The 19,258-nt window shown below is 44.1% G+C and overlaps 1 protein-coding gene across 2 annotated transcripts in view; it reads right to left on the reverse strand.

The window, feature by feature from the left end:
• The window catches only part of SH2B3 (SH2B adaptor protein 3), a 328,562-nt gene extending 309,931 nt beyond the window's left edge, over nt 1-18,631 (reverse strand). For both annotated transcript variants that reach the window (XM_030217335.1, XM_030217334.1), the window contains exon 1: nt 18,280-18,631. The gene's annotated coding sequence lies outside the window, so the exon portion shown is untranslated. The remainder of the gene's footprint in view (nt 1-18,279) is intronic.
• Between the last annotated feature and the right edge of the window lie 627 nt (nt 18,632-19,258).

Below are 19,258 nucleotides of genomic sequence, written 5' to 3' on the forward strand. Positions count from 1 at the left end.
ACAAACACTCACTCTGTGTATCTCTCTCTTACACTGTCACTCTCAGTCTCTCACATGGGCAACTGTATGTTGCATTCTCAGGAGTAAGGAGCTCTTCTGATGCGATTGTTAAACTGATTGAAGGGCCTGAACAAGGAAAACTTACCACATTGTAACACAGTTTACACAAAAACTATTGTATATAAAGAAATCTTACACATGTAAACAACAATTATATTCAGAACACAACCGTGGAAACATTAATGGCAGGAACTCATTACATTGCTAGTGCCCGTTTCATTGCGTTAAGAAACGGGCCTTTTTTACTAGTATTCTATAAACAGAATGTGGGCACGCAGTATTAGTATTCTTAAGTTGTTGTGCCCAGTTACAGAATTGCTCCTTTAGTGGCCGATACTGAGACAGTGGGAGGAAGCCCGGCTAACTCTACTGGTCGGTGGGTGAATCCAGAAATTCAATGCCGAAGCCGTATCCAGTGACCAACGCTGAAATTTGATATTCATCAGCTAACCAGCTAAGTTACAGTGGCCAAAGATAGATCTGCTGTTTATGCAGGTCTACATGGCCGCTCAACCTAGCTGGTCAGCTGATGAATATTGGTGCTAACCATCACACAACATAGGCAGTGACCAGGCTATCCCCTAAGCGGTAATATTCAGCCGAGATAGCTGGCTCTCTCACGCTGAATACTTACGCTTAGCCGGCTTAAAGTTATTTAACCGGCCAGGAATAAATAATCACCTGTTAGTGTTTTTAGCTACTTATTAGAATAGCTATTTCAATTAATCTAAACACTCTTAAGAGACATGATTTCTCACTCAATTAAGCAAACAAGCAACTTTTTTTGGACAAAGATAATTCATATTTCCAGGGAATGTAGCCATTGGTGTGCCTTAAGGGGCAAAAGCACTGCCAGCTGAAGTGACCCAGAGTGCAGCTAGTAGGATGAGGTACAAAAATCAGATGCTTGGGGGGGGGGGGGGGGGGGGGGGGTAAAGAAATAGTAGCTGATATGGAAGAAGGGTAGATGCTTGGGAAGTGGGAAAGAAAACAAGGCACATAAGCCTGGCTGAAGGTAGGGAAAAGTAGGAAGACATTAGAAAGAGAAAGGGTGGAAAAATGGGGAAATTAAGAGGCAGAATGGGAGGCTGGGTAGAGGCTAGACAAAAGAAAGCTCCTTCCCTGTTGCCATTTGGAATGAGAAGCAGAGAAGGTATAAAATGACTGCAGAAGAGGTGGAACAGGAGACTTGGAAAGGGGTGAAAGGCAACAGGGCCCATTATATTCCTATGGGCTCTACTGCAGATAACCGAAGCTAAGCTAGGGCTGTTTACTGATCCAACAAGGTTAATTGCATAAGTAATCATGAACACCTGGGCAGACGCATTCCGACAAACTGAACACAGAAAAAACTCAGTGCCTCATACTTACCTCCCAACACAACACGAAAAAATTTACCGCCATTAACACACGCAAACTAAATCTGCCAATCTCAGAAACTTTAAAAATCCTTGGAGTCACTATTGACCGCCACCTAACACTTGAGACTCATGTGAACAACACAACCAAAAAAATGTTCTACTCCATGTGGAAACTTAAAAGAATAAAACCATTCTTTCCAAGATCTGTCTTCCGCAGCCTAGTGCAATCACTCGTACTCAGTCACCTGGATTATTGCAACTCACTATACGCGGGCTGCAAAGAACAAATACTGAAAAAACTTCAAACAGCCCAAAATACAGCAGCCAGACATCTTCGGAAAACCAAAATACGAAAGGGCAAGACCCTTACGGGAGAAACTCAAGGAACGTATCACTTTTAAAGTATGCACCTTAGTCCACAAAATCACACACGGTGAAGCCCCTGCACACATGTCTGACTTAATAGACCTGCCACCCAGAAACGCTAAAAGATCATCCCGAACCTTCCTCAATCTCCATTTCCCTAAATGCAAAGGCATAAAATACAAAGTACTGCAGGGATCAACCTTCGCTTATATGAGCACGCAACTCTGGAATACACTACCACGCAACCTGAAAACGATCTACGAACTGACTTCCGCAAACGATTGAAGACTTATCTCTTTGAAAAAATCTACAGCAAGGATCAAAACACATGAAGTCCATACACAACAAATACGCACCAATACACTCTCGTCTGAATTCCCTTCCCCCGTATCTTCACCACTCTTAAAACTCTAACCACAGATAAAATTATTAGACCTTTATGTTCCCTTGATACTGTTTCATCGCCCTCAACTCCCCACTGTTATATGCCATTGTTCTATTCCCAAATGATATCCTGACTTTACTCTATCTTCCCACAACTCTTCACAAAGTAACCCATAAGCGTATTGCAACAAATTGTATTTCCATCATTTACAATGTATTGTAAGCCACACTGAGCCCGCAAATAGGTGGGAAAATGTGGGATACAAATGCAAATAAATACATAAAATTTTTAACTGCATGATTGATTGCCTAAAGTGTCCCCCTCATATTTTCACCTGTATAGTGCAAAATATAGACTACAGATATCAACTTACGATACTGTACTTCAAAAACAAAATCATCTCTCTTACCTTTGTTGTTCAGTGATTTTATTTTTCTAACCATCTTATTCCCCCATCTCTGGTTCTGTTCCTCTGTCTGTGTTGTGAACTCTTTTCAGGGCCTCCTCTCTTCTTCACTTCTTCCCCTACAACATTTTTCACATTCAACTGCCTGCCATTTTTCTTCCTCCTTATATCTGTCTTGTTTCTTTCCCTTCCCTTCACCCATGGGCACCATCTCTTAAGGTCTCTCCCTCTACCCCGTGGCACCACTCTCCTCTCCACTAGCACCATCTCTTTTCTCTTCCCTTCCTCTCCACTGGCACCATCTCATTTTCCCTCCCCCGGGAGCTCATGCAGCTTTTTTCTCTCCAGTTGCCCTGCATTTTCTACTCCCCCCCCCCCCCCCCCCCCCACACACTGACAGCTTTTTTTTTTCTTTCCTACCACCCGGGGCTCTCAGACTCTTCCTGTGAGCAAGTGCAAAGTGATGCATGTGGGAAAGAGGAACCGGAATTATAGCTACATCATGCAAGGTTCCACGTTAGGAGTCACGGACCAAGAAAGGGATCTAGGTGCCGTCGATGATACGTTGAAACCTTCTGCTCAGTGTGCTGCTGCAGCTAAGAAAGCAAATAGAATGTTAGGCATTATTAGGAAAGGAATGAAAAACAAAAATGAGGATGTTAGAATGCCTTTGTATTGCTCCATGGTGCAACTGCACCTCGAATATTGTGTTCAATTCTGGTCGCCACATCTCAAAAAAGATATGTAGTGCAATTAGAAAAGGTGCAGAGAAGGGCGAAGAAAATGATAAAGGGGATGGGATGACTTCCCTATGAGGAAAGGCTAAAGCGGCTAGGGCTCTTCAGCTTGGAGAAAAGGCGGCTGAGGGGAGATACGATACAGGTCTATAAAATGAGTGGAGTCGAACGGGTAGATGTGAAGCGTCTATTCACGCTTTCCAAAAATACTAGGACTAGGGGGCATGCGATGAAGCTACAATGTAGTAAATTTAAAACTAATCGGAGAAAATTTTTCACCACTCAACGTGTAATTAAACTCTGGAATTCGTTGCCAGAGAATGTGGTAAAAGCGGTTAGCTTAGCAGAGTTTTAAAAAAAGGTTTGGACGGCTTCCTAAAGGAAAAGTCCATAGACCATTATTAAATGGACTTGGGGAAAATCCACTATTTCTGGGATAAGCAGTATAAAATGTTTTGTATATTTTTGGGATCTTGCCGGGTATTTATGACCTGGATTGGCCACTGTTGGAAACAAGATGCTGGGCTCGATGGACCTTTGGTCTTTCCCAGTATGGCAATACTTATGTACTCTCTTCTGCATGTATTTCTCTCTCCTACCACTGTCCCCCTCCCTCCCCAATGCTCCTGCAGCTTGACTTTTCTTCTGCTGCCACCACGCTCTCTGGCATCTCATCCCAACCCCACCCCTGCCGCACGTGGCCCTCCCCAAAAAAAAAAAAAAAACTTGCTTTGTACACATGGCAGAGCCCTCCCTCTCTAGCGTCCTGACTCCTGCAGCAGGAAACAGGAAGTTTCATCAGAAAAGGCGGAACGCTAGAGAGAGGGGGCTCTGGTTATACAGAGGAGTGGAGCAGCATGTGCTTAATGCTGCTGTGTGTACACGTTCAGAGGGTGTACCGTGGCGGGTAGGAGAGAACAAAGCTACAGGAGTAGCAGGGAGGGAGGGGGCAGCAGTAGGAGAGCAGCATGACGTGATTAATCGCTTTAAAATTAGCGCAAGTTAAAAATTTTAGTGTGTTAAATTGAGTAAACACACATTAAATGAACAACCCTATTAAAAACAAAGGTAAAATTAGTCCTTACCTGATCCTCTGGATTGATCTGTTAGACTAATGGAAAGAAAATTATCAGGCAAGAACTAATTTTACCTTCCATAGTGTCCCACAGATCAATCCAGACGCTTGTGGGGGGAGGGGAGGGATGTACCCAAGCAATCAAGTAGGGCGGGACAAAGACATCCCAACTTCCAGGACAGAGGCCCCAAATGCGGTGTCACCCCTAGCTGCCACGTCCAGACAAGGTGCTTCGAAAAGGTATGCACCAATGACCAAGTTGCCAACCTGCAAATCTCCTCCAATGAGATCAAACGCAACTCAGCTGCTGAAACCGCTTGCGCCCTAGTGGAATGTGTCCACACCTCTGCTGAAGCTGCCTTCTGCACCTACAAGAGACATGCCCTGGCCGCATATGATCCGTAAACCGATGCCTGCAAACAACGCCGCCACCTCAAAAGGACATTTTCAGAGAAGATTCCAACTTCTGGTCCTGAAGATCTTTCAGGGCCATGCTGCCCTCAACTGGTAATGTGGTCTTCTTAGTGACCGCTGTGATCAACGAACCACTGTGGGAAGGCATAAAGAGTCTAGTTCCCCCTCCAGGAGCAGACAGAGTCGTGACATGGCTCTTACCACCCGCAACCCTGCCTCCGGCGTGTCCCACTGCACTGCAATAAGCACCTTCATCGCCTCGTACATCTGGAACGTTCTAGGGGGCCTCTTGGTCCCGGACATAATAGGTAGAGCAGCAGAGGCTGTGAGCACACCATCTGGAGAGGAGATGTTCAAAACCTCAAGCGCCTGTATGAGGGCTGGGAGCTTCTTCTTTCCAAACAGACACGACACCTTCGGATTATCTCCCCCCTCTGGCAGCAACTCCCCATCTTCCAGCAATTCTGATCTGGTCAGCTGAGAACTGGCCATCATCTACCTCCAAGGACACTGAAGCCTCCTCAAGGTCCCGTTGAACCTCCATATGCGGCCATTTAGACAGCAAGGGTGGCGACAGGGCCAAACCCCTTGGAAGGACCTCAGGTGCAACAGCATGAACACAAACTCAGGGGAAAAAGGAGAATCATCCCTCCTATTTCCCTGTCAACAACCTCCTGCTCAGCTAGAGCCTGTATGCTTGTTCCAGCAGCTGTTCCTCAGATACCTGCTCAGATGGCAGGTGCTCAACCCACAGGGAAGGAGTGGTGCACCCAACAGGCACAGAGTTGGAGCAAAGTGCAAGTAACAGAGAAGGAATTCTAAGGTGGAGAACACCCCCTATGGAAGAGACCTGCTGACCAGGACACAGAGGCCCCTGACCAAGCAACATACCACCAAAAATTCAATTCACATCTTATACACCGTTAACATCCCCTATTTAGGGTTCGGTGCGGTTTACAACTTAGGTGGGACAGCATTGGTACAATATTACAGACAGGACATTAAGTGAATACAATCTTGTTTATAGGTAGGACATTATGTAAATACAGTCTTGTTGGTTAGATGTAATGTTGTGTAGTTCAAGTTCCTTTAAACTCACAGACAGCAGTCAGAGACATTTTCAGTTTTGATCATCCTTCCCCTAAGGAAAGTCACCTTAGACCAAGGGTTCTCAACCGAGTCAGGTCCCATTATACCAACAATAAACATGCATGAGATAAATTTGCATACAATGGCATGGAGGTAGGGCACACAAATGTATCTCATACATATTCATTGTGGTCATCCTGAAAACCCGACTGGCCAGGTGTTTCCTGAGGACTGGGCTGAGAGCCCCTGCCTTAGCACATTTGTCCACATTTTTCTCCATAGTGAATTTTCATGCTTTTACACCAGACTTGATGTGGAAACCAGGCCCCCACAGATTTCGCCCTGGACCCCCCTACCGCCGTCAACCCTCCTCCACCTACCGCCATCACCTACCCCCACCGAGGTCTGCTTCCTCCGGTCCGGTGCCTTTAAAAGTATTACTGCACGTACAACGAGCTACGACGTCAGACTCAGTACGAAACTGGAAGGGATGCAGGCAGGCAGTTTTAAATAGCACGAGGATGAAAGAACTTCTTAAAACAAGACCTCAGCTGGGCTGGCGGGGGGGTTGGGGGTCCCCCACCAGCTGAAGTAAAATTTTTAAAGGCACAGGACCGGAGGAAGCGTACCTCGGCGGTGGTAGGTAGGGGAGAGTTGACGGCGACCGGGGGGGGGGGGGGGGGGGGGGGCTATGTGCCCCCTCACTCTAGTCCCTGCCCCCCTACCGCCGAACCTCAGATACGCCCCTGGTGGAAACATTTATCACATTCAAAACATTTATATGGTTTTTCTTCAGTGTGGATTCTTGAATTCTGAGATTACCTGTATGATTGCAACTTTTACCACATACAGAAAACTCATATGGTTTTTCTTCATTATGAATTCTAAGCACTCACCTTCCCAACCTTTGCCCCTGTCAAATTGTTTTGCTGCGCTGCATCGTTTTGATGCTGAAAAAAAAAAAAAGAAGTACTGTGGTGGAACCAGAGGCAATGAAAGTAGCATAACCCAAGAAACATCCCCCAAACAATGACAGATTGGTGAAAAGCAGAAAACTCTTACTGCTCGGAGACTCCATTATCAGAGGCAGTTCAGGGTTACAGCCTAGTGAAATGCCTTCCAGGATCTTCTGCTACCAGATGTACTGACCAAATACTGAAAGTGATCCGAGAAGAGGGCAAGGCTTCAAATACCGATATTGTAATTCACCTGGGGACAAATGACCTGGCCAACAATAGCAAGTTTACAGCACAGAGAGCATTCCAGAAGCTTGGGGAGGGACTGAAATCTTTGGTTCGGACTGTGGCTTTTTCTGAAGTAATTCCCACAAAACAGTGGACTTCAACAAGTGGCTTGAGTCTTGGTGCAAAGAAGAAGGTTTTAGGTACATAGGAGCATGGGGTAATAAGTGGAGAAATAACAGGCTCTACTGTAATGATGGGCTACATCTTTCTGTGACTGGAAAAAGAGGAGAAATTCAGACAGTATGTTTCTAGACATTTACACTAAAAGGCGGGAGTGACAACAGGAAAGGGAATTCGGAAAGTCACCCCCAGAATAAACATGATGGCAGAGGGAAAGGTCATCTAAATGTATAGAAAACCACCTAAACTCACTATGCAAATGGAAATCAATGAGCACAAATGCTCATAGTCTAGGTAAAAAGGTTCAAAACTTGCAAGCTCTGGTGTTTGAAGAAAACTTGGATATTGTTGCTATTACAGAGACATGGTTCAATGATTCCCATGAATGATATGCGACTATACCGGGCTATAGTCTTCTTAGGAAGGATAGAGAGGGCTGAAGGGGTGGATGTGAGACAATATCAGAGCAGCTGAAATGCAGAGGACCTGGGGAGAGGAAGAAGCTTTATGGATCGACCTGGAACGAGAAGATGGAACCTGTATCCATACGGGGGTTATCTACAGAGCTCCGGCACAAACGGAGAAGCCAGACAAGGATCTAACAGAAGATATTCAAAAGATTTGTATGAAAGTGAGGTGCTACTGTTGGGAGATTTCAACTTGTCTGATGTGGATTGGAACGTCCCGTCTGCGGAATAAGAAAGAAGTAGGGAGATTGTGGACGCCTGTCAAAGTGCCTTGCTCGGACAAATGGTGACGGAACCCACGAGAGAAGGGTCGATGCTGGATCTATTGCTCACGGACGGAGGAAGTGTTTCCAATATCTGGGTGGGTGCCCACCTATTTAATAATGATCATCACACCATATGGTTTGATGTAAGGGCAAAGGCGGAGAGTGAATGCACAACAAACTCAAAGTACTGGATTTCAGACATACTGATTTTGATAAGATGGGGGGGGGGGGGAGGGAAATACCTGAAGAAGGAGCTGTTGGAGTGGGAAGGTGTAGGAGGAGTGGAAAATCAGTGGTCGAAGGAAGGGACTTGTATACACCCCAAAGGAAGACCAGACCCGAAGCTGCCACATCACCACCAGGAGGTTTGCCAGCCAAAATGGCAATGGCCACAGGCCAGAACAGCTCCTGAAGAAAATAAAATTCAGAAAAGGCACAGGATATCAATATTAGATGCCGAAGAAAGGAAGCAACAGGACTAGGAGGAATGTGATGAAGCTACAAAGTAGTAAATTTAAAACGAAATCAGAGAAAATTTTTCTTCACTCAATGTGTAATTACTCAAATTCGTTGCCAGAGAATGTGGTAAAGGCTGTTAGCTTAGCAGAGTTTTAAAAAAAAAAAAAAAGGTTTGGACGGCTTCCTAAAGGAAAAGTCCATAGACCATGGACTTGGGGAAAATCCACTATTTCTGGGATAAGCAGTATAAAATGTATTGTACTTTTTTGGGATCATGCCAGGTATTTGTGACCTGGATTGGCCACTGTTGGAAACAGGATACTGAGCTTGATAGACCTTCAGTCTGTCCCAGTATGGCAATACTTTTATATATGTACTTATGGTTGTTTAAATTATAGTGGACCTGCCATAATAGCACATTTAAAAAAAATAAATTTCACCCAATGTGTAGTTAAGCTCTATAAATCGCTGATAAGAGGATATGGTAAAAGCAGTTAATGGTTTAAAGATAATCATTTAAATGTTTTAACATCATGTGTCCCCTTTTCAAAAAGGAGTGGTAGCTGACTCAATATCACAGGTCCCACAAGAGAAGTACTTCCATGTCTCCTCAAAGTTTACCCTACTCAAATTAGGAATAAATAATACTGCCCCTCAAACCTCAAATCTACCAAATAATAAGCAGGAGCATGCCAAAAAAGACACAGAGAACCAAAAGTAAAAACGTTTTAAGTTTTAACCTAGCTTCCATAGAAAACTAACGCAACTGATGTAACAATTGAGACACAGTCATCACAGTCATATGGATCAACTGGGCAGCCACATTTTATATTACCTGCAAGGCCTTTATCCATCCAGTAAGGATGTCAAGATAAGTGATTTAGATTATTGTATTCACAGTTAATACCATACTCTGAACCACCAACTGAAAATCCTCCCAGGCAAAAACACTTAATCATTATCTTCACTTGTTTGAAAAGAGAACACCCCCCCCCCCCCAAAAAAAAAAAAGAAAAATTACACATATGCTGTACAATAGAGATATCCCACCCACCTAACACAATGTTACACAACAGATCAAAACCATCACCACCCGTTTTCCTAACATTGAAAACCAACCTACTTTCTTCCAACTAACTGGCCACCATCATGAAAACAGCTTTCAACTGCCCCAATATTTATTTATTTATTGCATTTGTATCCCATATTATCCTACCTCTTTGCAGGCTCAATGTGGCTTAGAATTCGTCGTGGATATTGGAAATAGAAAATATACATTTGGTTTATGGAGGGTTAGGGTTACATGGTGGTGAAGTACATGGTTGTATTTCAGCAAAAGACATTCCTATTTATATTAAAGGTTATACAGTTACATGTGTTGATCTTTGTGATAAATCTTGTCAAAGAGAAGTTTTCAGTAGTTTGCGGAAATTGGCCAGTTCATGGACTGTTTTCAAGTTGCGTGGTAGTGCGTTCCATACCGATTCAACCAACATTTTAAATGGATAACAGCATAAACAGTTTAAAAAAAAAAAAAAAAACAATAAAGACTAATGGCAAAGTAGTTAGAGTAGTTCAGTTTTAAAAGGGTTTTAGCAAGTTTCTGGAAGAAAAAAACCTAGATTTAACGCAGCACTTTTTAGGGCTTTTTTTTGTAGGCAGTGCACAAGACCTGCAAAAATTTAACACAAGAGCACTTACCGCCTTCTATTTAAGAAGTGCCAAGTGCTCCTGCATTAAAGGATGTCTTTTAATAAGCCATGCTAACGATTCCTGCACTGCAAATATGAGTAAGCACATAGGAATTGAATGGGCTTCCTCATTTGCTGTGCTGGCTTAGTAAAAGGAGAAATTAGTTCTTACCTGCTAATTTGCTTTCTTTTAGTCCCTCTGGATCAGCCCAGAAGACCGAAGGGTTGTGCACACCTACCAGTAGGTGGAGACCGAGACCTCTGATTTTGCATGAACCAATAAGCTCCTTACCCAGCCTCATCTCTAATCAGTATGTCCCTACCAAAGCAATAGTGGAAGAACAAAGAAAATGCATACGTGTTCCCATGCGGATTCTGAACAGCCACTCAGAAGCAAATCACAGAACTGGCTTAAACTAAGAAGTCCTGATGGTTAATTGGGGGAGGGGGGAACCCGAAACCCACTTCCCCCTTTCTCTCTCTCTCTCTGTTAATGGCTCTCACATCCTCCCTGTCTCCTCGGCTCGTAACCTTGGAGTCATCTTTGATTCCTCTCTCTCCTTCTCTGCCCATATTCAACAGATCACCAAAACCTGTCGCTTCTTTATCTACAATATTAGCAAAATTCGCCCCTTCCTTTCTGAATACGCTGAAAGAACCTTTATCCACACCCTCGTCGCCTCTCGCTTGGATTATTGCAATTTACTTCTCACTGGTCTTCCGCTCAGCCATCTCTCTCCTCTCCAATCTGTCCAAAATTCTGCGGCACGACTTGTTTTCCGCCAGAATCATTATACCCACACTAGCCCGCTCCTCAAGTCACTTCACTAGCTCCCTGTCCACTTCCGCATTCAGTTTAAACTTCTCGTACTGACCTTTAAATGCATCCACTCTGCAGCCCCCCATTACCTCTCCCCTCTCATCTCTCTCTACATGCCTCCCCGTGAACTCCACTCACTGGACAAGTTCTCTTGTCCTCCTCCTCCTCCACTGCTAACTCCAAGCTTCGCTCCTTTTCTCTCGCGGCACCTTATGACTGGAATAGACTTCCTGGACTTATAAGTCTAGCTTCATCTCTACCTGTTTTCAAATCTATGCTGAAAACCCACCTTTTCACTGCTGCTTCTAGCTCCTAGCCACAATTGCCCTCCCCTTGTCCCTTCCTCACCCGTAACTGTCTTGTCTGTATTATTTAGATTGTAAGCTCTTTTGAGCAGGGACTGTCTCTTTGTATCAGGTGTTCAGTGCTGCGTGCGTCTGGTAGCGCTATACAAATGTTAATAATAATAAATAACTTTCTCTCCACAGGGGCCAGTGAGAAAATCCACAAAGAATGGAGAAAAAAAAATACACTGACTATTACACAGGGCAGGGACTAGGCCAGTTCAGAGAGACTAAAGGAAAGCAAATTCGGAGTGATTGTGCCTGATGACCTTAAAGCTTCCAAATAGTAAAAGCGAAAGTCAAAGCCAGAAGGATGCTTGGGTGCATTAAAAAAAAAAAAAAAAAAAGGAGGAAATGACAGTTCCATTGTATATGGTGAAGCCCCGTTTAGAGTAGTGTGTGTAGTTCTGGACACTGCACCTATGAAAAGATATAAACAGGATGGAGTCGGTCCAGAGGGCAGCTATAACATTAAGTGGTCTTGAACACAAAAAAATATTGGGACAGGCTTATGAACCTCACATGTATACGCTGGACGAGAGGAGGGAGGGAGAGAGGAGATATGATAGAGACGTTTAAATATCTCAAGGGCATTAATGTACAGGAAGTGAGCCTTTTTCAACTGAAGGAAAACTCTGGAACGAGGGGGCATAGGCTTAGGAGGAATATATTCATTCACGGAAAGGGTGATAGAAGCATGGAATGGCCTCCCGGTAGAGGTCGTGGCGATGAGGACTGTGTCAGAATTTAAGAAAGTGTGGGACAAGCACGAGACTCCTTATGAAAAGGAAGAGTTAGTGGTAACGGAGGATGGGCAGACTGGATGGGCCGTTTGGCCTTTACTTGCCGTCATGTTTCTATGTTTATATGCCAATCAGATGCGACCAAAGGATTTCCCAAAACTGTTGTATTGGGGGGGGGGGGCATTCCCATGAGTGTTCAGTTGACTGCTTTGAGATCCCAGATCGACCAAAAGGACCCCTCCTTCTCGGAACAATGAAGTAAATAGAATAGTGCCCTGTTCTGACCTCTGAAGGTGGCACCGGGCAAACAGCCTGCAGCTCAAGAAGCCTCTGTAAAGTACCCCCACGGCTCCCACTTTGAGGCATGACTGATAAGGAGACTCCAGGAAGAGATCTGGTAGCTGTCATGCAAACTAAGGCTTACCCTTTGTGAATAACCTTGAGAATTCACTGATCTGAGGTCATCTGGGCTCACCTCCAATAAAACCGAGCCAAGCAAGCTCCTATAGGAATTAGAGGTTGGGTCCAGAGACCTTCATTGAGAAGGACAAGCAGTGGACTTCGCATCTATGCCACCCCGCCGGGAACCACAAAAGGACTGAAATCTTTAACTACTCTGTCAGATCTGAACTGACAAAAATCTCTACCATGACCCCGACTGGAAATGAAACCGCAACCGGATGATCCTCAGACAGGCGAGGGACCTTTTGACCAACTTATCAAGCTCTTCACCAAAAAGGAAAGTTCCTTGAAAAGGAAGCTTACTTAGATTTAGAAGCAGCATCAGCAGACCAACCTCAAAGCCACAGGGATTGGTGCATTGCAACATTCACTGCCATAGACTTTGAAGAAGCTCTCAGCAAATCATATAAGGTATTGGCTAAAAAAGCAGAACCTATTTCAAATTTCATCACTTCTTTGTCTATTAAAGACAAATCATCGGAAGACCTAACATCATTTCTGACCAGCAAAAACAAGCCATGGCTACAAGGACCCACAAATGGCAACATGTACCACCAGAGCACAGACATCAAAGCTAGACTTTAACAGACTCCATCCGCCTATCCTGAATGTCCTTAAGAGCCGTGTCACCATCCATAGGCACGGTATTCCTCTTAGTAACTGTGGAGACAACCATATCCACTACCAGAGACATAAGAGATATCTGTTTAGTAACCAGATATAGATGAATCATGGATCTTGAAAGCCTAAACAGCACATCAGGCACATCCCACTGTGCTTGAAATGATATCGCCAATATCCTGATGCATAGGAAACGTTTTGCCCATCTTCCTGATGCCCTTGACTAAAAAGGTCCACCTTATGCTGCTGAACAGCCGAGGCTTCTTCCTCAAAATTTAAAGTGGAAGAAACTAAAGAGATGAGGTCCTATAATTTTGCTTATGAAAAATCTGTACCACTGAAGGATCTTCTCCAGGTAGAAGCGAATCCTCAACAGGAATCATGGATTCAATGTCCTCAGAAAACTCTATATCCTCTAAACCAGTATTGTCTTCAAGGATGGGGATTTCAGAGTCTGCATCAGACGTAGGATCATCTGCTAGATCTCAGGAAACCCTGGGATGCTTAGCTGAAGCTAAAAAAAGATGAGTTAGCCGGTCTCTGCTATGGTGGAGAAACTGCAGCGCTGCATGGCCTGTCAGAGAAGGGGTATTATGGCTGCTGGAGTGTACAAGTTTTTGCACTGTCAGAGAACTCCCGACAGTTCTGTCTCTGCTGAGCCAGGAGCTTCCTCTGTCTTCGCGGTTTCTCCGCTTATCGATGCGGGGACTTGGATAGCATCTGCTTCAGTTTTGGCAGGAAAATGCCTCCATTTTGGAAAAGCAGACTGCCACAGAGAGGTTGACTCCTGTTAAGGACTAGTTGTCAGGGGTTTCTCATCAGCCTTCTCATGAGCAACAGGGAATTCCTGAGGAGGGATTCCCATTTGTTTTACAAATACATAAGGCTGTTCTTCTGCATAAAGCTGCTGCTTCTGCATCTGAGGTGGGTTTTTTTTTTTTTTTAAACAGCTGAAAAACCTCTCCCAGCAAGGAAAGACAGCCAACTAGCAGCGAACCAAATAAAAAGGAAGGGCTGCTACTGAAGGAAGCAAAGGCTAAAGCAGAGCTGCTTTGCTCGTTGTTTTAGATTTTGGTTTTTTTGAACTCAGAATTAGCACAGCTGTCTCTCCCTGCTCTCAGAACCCTGAGCTTATATAGAGCAAACATGATGAATCAAATTCAAGGCTCCAAAATCTTTAAAGCGGGAGCCCTACTGTCAATACTATAATATCCTCAATGCTAGCGAGAACTTATATCACAGCAGTACGAACATCAGTTTCTTCAAGACCTCAGTGGTAACTTGTTTCACATAGGTTCACAGTCCCATGACTTACCCACTTTTTCATCAGTCTTATACAAATTTACTTAAATAACTATTTTAATCATTCTCAGTGATTTATAAAATCTCTTTACTTAACTTGCACAGAGAGAGAGAGACTCGCAACCAATAGAAGTCATGTTTCACCAATCTGGCTGCATCAGGGTTATCCTCTGTATCTGTACCTTCCTCCATGAAAATCAAAATAGCAGGCATCTTCGGAAGGATTCGAGCTTTCCATGGGTCCTATTTAAGGACTACTTCGCTACATCCCACAAGTACCTGGATTCATCTACTGCTGAAGCTAAGGGAAAAAACATTTGTTTACCTGATAATTTTCTTTCCTTTAGTCGCAGCAGATGAATCCAGGGCCCCAACCTATTCTTCCCGGAGTAATTCTCAGTGTCTTCCATTCCTTGACTCTAGTACTGCTTTGTTTAATTTTTAGGTGGTGTATTGATTTTACCCTTACCCGTTTACTGTTCTGGATTTTCCCTGTGGGGGAGGAGAAATGTTAATAATTCTGTTTCCTTCTTCTTTGTTATGAGAAATACTGACTGGCCAAGGTACATTCCATCCCATAAAGTAGTGCAATTCAGTGCTTTCTATCTCCACCTGCTGGTAGATGGATACAGTCCATAAGTACCTCATTCATCTGTGCTTAGAATTCGTTTTTTTTAATTTAAAGCTATAGGGCTTGATTCATTAAGGCCTCTCATATTCTGTGCTTATTGGGGGGGGGGGGGCACATTGGTGAATTAACTGCAGCCTAGGGGTTCAAGCAGAGTGCTTCAACTGCTGGAAATTGGGATTCAGTTTTTGACCCAGGCTTCTGTTCTTGGGGCCAACTGATGCAGAGGTCAGGTTCACAATCATCAGGTGATAGCACCAACTTGTTGAGTAAAGCGTGCACTGTGCTGGGGTCTAAGAGTCACACAAACCATACATCTCGCAAGAAAGATACAATTACAATGACTGGGCTAGATGAGCAGGAGTTAAAATTGGATACCCCTCCTCCCCTACTTGACTATGTACCAACATTCCATGAACCATAGCTCTAGTAAATGACTTGTTTTGATTAAGCTGCAAATCAACACACCAGTCTGAAATGAAGATTATTTTTTTTAATTGTATATTTTCAAAATATAGTATACAGACCTGTTTACTGATGAATTAATTCAACACTACCAAAGTTTACATTTTAGGATTTCCCTTTTTCAAATTCAAATCCCAAGAGTGTACCCGACTTAGTGGAGAGTAAAGTGACCTACCCCAAGGTCACAAGACTCCATCAAGCATTTTACTAAGATGGGGTAAAAGTGGCCTTAGCACACCCTTATGTGGGTTTTTCTTGCACACTAAAGTCATTTTCACAAATTTTTCAAAGCAGCAGTATTTTTAATGGCCATGTCACCAATAATTTACCATGTGAGCACAAGGCCACCCATTTTTTTTTTAAGTTGTAAAGGATCACGCAGTTAGTCCATGGTAATGTAGCTACACTAATTAGCACAAAACACCTATTCCGTGCCCCTTGACACTACCCTCAAAAAAAAAAAAAAAAACACATGGTTAGTGAGCATACATTTAGCAGTTACTGCAGGATGGTATTTTAAGCTGCTTGCATTAGTGCCTGGTGCAACTTAGTAACCCCCTCCCCCCCCAAAAAAAAAATTTTATATATGATAAGCAGTATTTAAACTCATTCTCAATTCAAACAACAGCTACTCTACTTTTGAAAATAACGCCACTGCAAGTGATGTATGTTGATTTGAACTGCATGAAAACATCAGGAAACCACCCAAACTGTTTTGTTTTTTTTCTCGTATGTTGTCAATACGGTACACTATTGATAACATTATCCCCCACCCCAAAAAATACATTAAAAAATCCCACTGGAAATTAATCAAAAAATACATTTTTGGCCTGCACATCCCTAATGCACGCTAACGTTTCCAACATGTCTACTTGTTTTAAAATTGGTCTTACGTCTAACAAATTAGATTATTGATCCATTAATGATCTTCTACAACTACACAAAAAGCTCCTTCATGTATGGCTTAAGTTGATGGCTATGCACACACTTAACGGTCAATTATTAAAATACCAAAGATCACTTCTAGCAACTTGAAACCCCTTTGCAAAATCACGAGTGTTCCGTCAAAGCGTCTGGATTCCTCCCTTAAGAAAAACAGTGGGCGAAACTGGTCCCCATCGGGAGTCACATGAATGGACGTTTGACAGCCAGACCCGCGTCCCAAATAAGCAAAAAAGCTAAGTTACATCATTTTGATGGGATTTTTTTTTAATTATATGAAATAGCTAGGTGGAAAACCACATAAAAATATTTACATAAAACAAATATTTAAAACAGGAGGTTTTCAGGTCGGTGATGAGCTCAGCCGCAAGTAAGCCGTGTGACCCGGTGAAAATTGCTGATTGATGTTTGTCCTGGCACCTTGAAATTTTGAGACCTTTTCCTCCGCACAAGTGGTATGATTTTCTGCAGTTCATTATTGCAATTATGAAAATACAACATTGTTTCTAGGGAAACATGAATTCTCTGCCATTTGTCATCACAACACTCATAGGGAAAATATGATAACATACGTAAGCTTTCCAGGATTATGGCTCACGAACTGCAAAACACACACACTAGTTCTGGCCACCACAAACGCTCCTACTGGAACTCTTGCATTTCCACGGCAAGGTTGTATGAAATATACAGTACAGGCAGCACAGCACATGGTGCCCTCCGTTTTAATACCAGGACAGTTGTGAGAACGCAACTTTATTTACCAAAATCTTCGACAACATACTAGAAAGCATCACAAACACCCTTCTTCCGCAGAAACTCCCGCATACTCTCACTTTAATATAATAGAGGCACGCTACAGCAAACATCTTCTGAACGACAAATTAACAGGCACGGATTGAAGGAAAATAAGGCTGTTAATTTTTCTACAGCACGAAACATTCAGCAAACCTGCTTTTCAGTTGCCAAATCCGCTCTAAATCCTTCTACCAACATTCGAGGAAATATAGAACTATTAAAATTACAGCTAGTTCCCAATTAAATAGCCCATGAGAGTTTATTTTTAAACACCTTTTTTTTTTTTAACACATGATCCCGCTCCTAAAACGTGCAAAAGCTGGAAACTCTCAGCACTTCCTCCTCCCCCCGAGATTCGGGGGCAGGTACAGGGTCAAACAGCGCTGCGCTGCCCCTCACCCTACGCAGTAATAAATATCCGGCGCGTAGGAGGCAGCTTTCGCTTTCTAGCAAGGGGCTGGGGGAGGGGTGAGAGCGGTAGAGGCCCCTCCCAGACAGGCTGCAGCCAGCCAGAGCCCACTGTGACCCCCCCCCCCCAAAAAAAAAAAAAAAAAAAACAAAGTTCCATCCCTGCTCAGTACTCAATCCAACCCCTCCACTTAACAACAACAAAAAAACTGTTCCCTCCCGCCTTCTTAAATTTCCTACCCCCCACCTCAAGGTGCACGTGGGGGAAGACGCTACTAATAGTGGGGGTGAAGAACGCGGTGCGCGCGCGCCCTGCTGTCTGCAAACCTGCACGAGGCACTGTCAGCGCTCAAGTAAGCGCCTGGCACTCAACATTGAGGGGGAAAACAATTAAAAAAAACAAACGTAAATAACTTACAAACACACTTCCCAACACACCGACCTCTGTTTAACGTGACCACCATCTATATAGCGCCCCTTCAGTCGGGAGGGGGGAGGCGGTGAGCTAGCGCAACAACAGAAGCAGCAGCAGCAGCCTCGCGGCTTTACTCTCCCCGACAACCCCCTCCCCGAGCGCGAGCGGCCAACGGAAAAGGCTTAAGTTTTTACCTGCACGAGAAGCTGTCACTCGTCCGCTCACCCATGCTGTAGCAAGCCCGTACCTTTTTTTTTTTTTCCTCACAAGCGCTTCAGGAAGCCAAACCCAAGCGCTGAAAAACGTTTGGCTCTCATCATTTCCGCCAAGAAAAAGTTTTTGACAGTTGAATGAAAAACACACACAAAACGAACCAACAAAAAAAAAAACTCCACGTAACAAAACAACTGCCAAGAACGACGCCCGTTCTTCTAATCGGAACAAAAAAAAAAAAATAAGCGTGAGCGACAGAGAGAGAAAGCGCTCCTAAAACTTGGAGAATAGCTTGCCGAAGCGCACTGAATCCGGCGCTACTGTTAAAAGCCCGTGCAGCCTGGCGCTACGGAATCCTGTCATCATTCCTCGTGCCCTTATGTAAATACTGGGAACGGGGCGGGGGGATGGCAGTGACGTCACGCTCCCCTCATTTCCATCTGTTGACTCGTGCAGCGACTGTCGTCCTATGCGCGCGGCTGCCGGGGGGATTGGGGGAAGCCGGGCTCCGAGGGGGCATCGAGCGTTGCGGATTCGAGAGCTGCCGCAGTCGATCTAGCTGCACTAACTATGCAGGTTTTACCATCGCGGCCCTTTCGGGTTAAGCTGCAAAATACAAACACATTCTCCAAAACAGTGACCTCTTGCAACCAGCGGAAAGTGATGGGAGGAGGGGGTTGGAGAATCTTAAAAATCTTACCTCAAATGTAGGGCATGGCTGATTGCATAGAAAGTTTTCCATACTCAAGGCTGCAATCCGCCTTGGGCAAGGGGGGAATAGGATCCTGAGCAGAGGTGGTACGTCAAATTCTCAGTTCATTTGTTAAGTGGGCTGTGCAATGCCCCTCATTCGAGTGCAAGCAGAAACCAGGGTTAGGTGCAAAACGTTCGGAACAGCACGGCGATTTTGCAGCACCACTGGGTAAAATTAATCTGTATTCTGCAAGATCTTCTTAATGT

This window comes from Microcaecilia unicolor, chromosome 11, assembly GCF_901765095.1.
Source record: "Microcaecilia unicolor chromosome 11, aMicUni1.1, whole genome shotgun sequence".
Taxonomy (NCBI): Eukaryota; Metazoa; Chordata; class Amphibia; order Gymnophiona; family Siphonopidae; genus Microcaecilia; species Microcaecilia unicolor.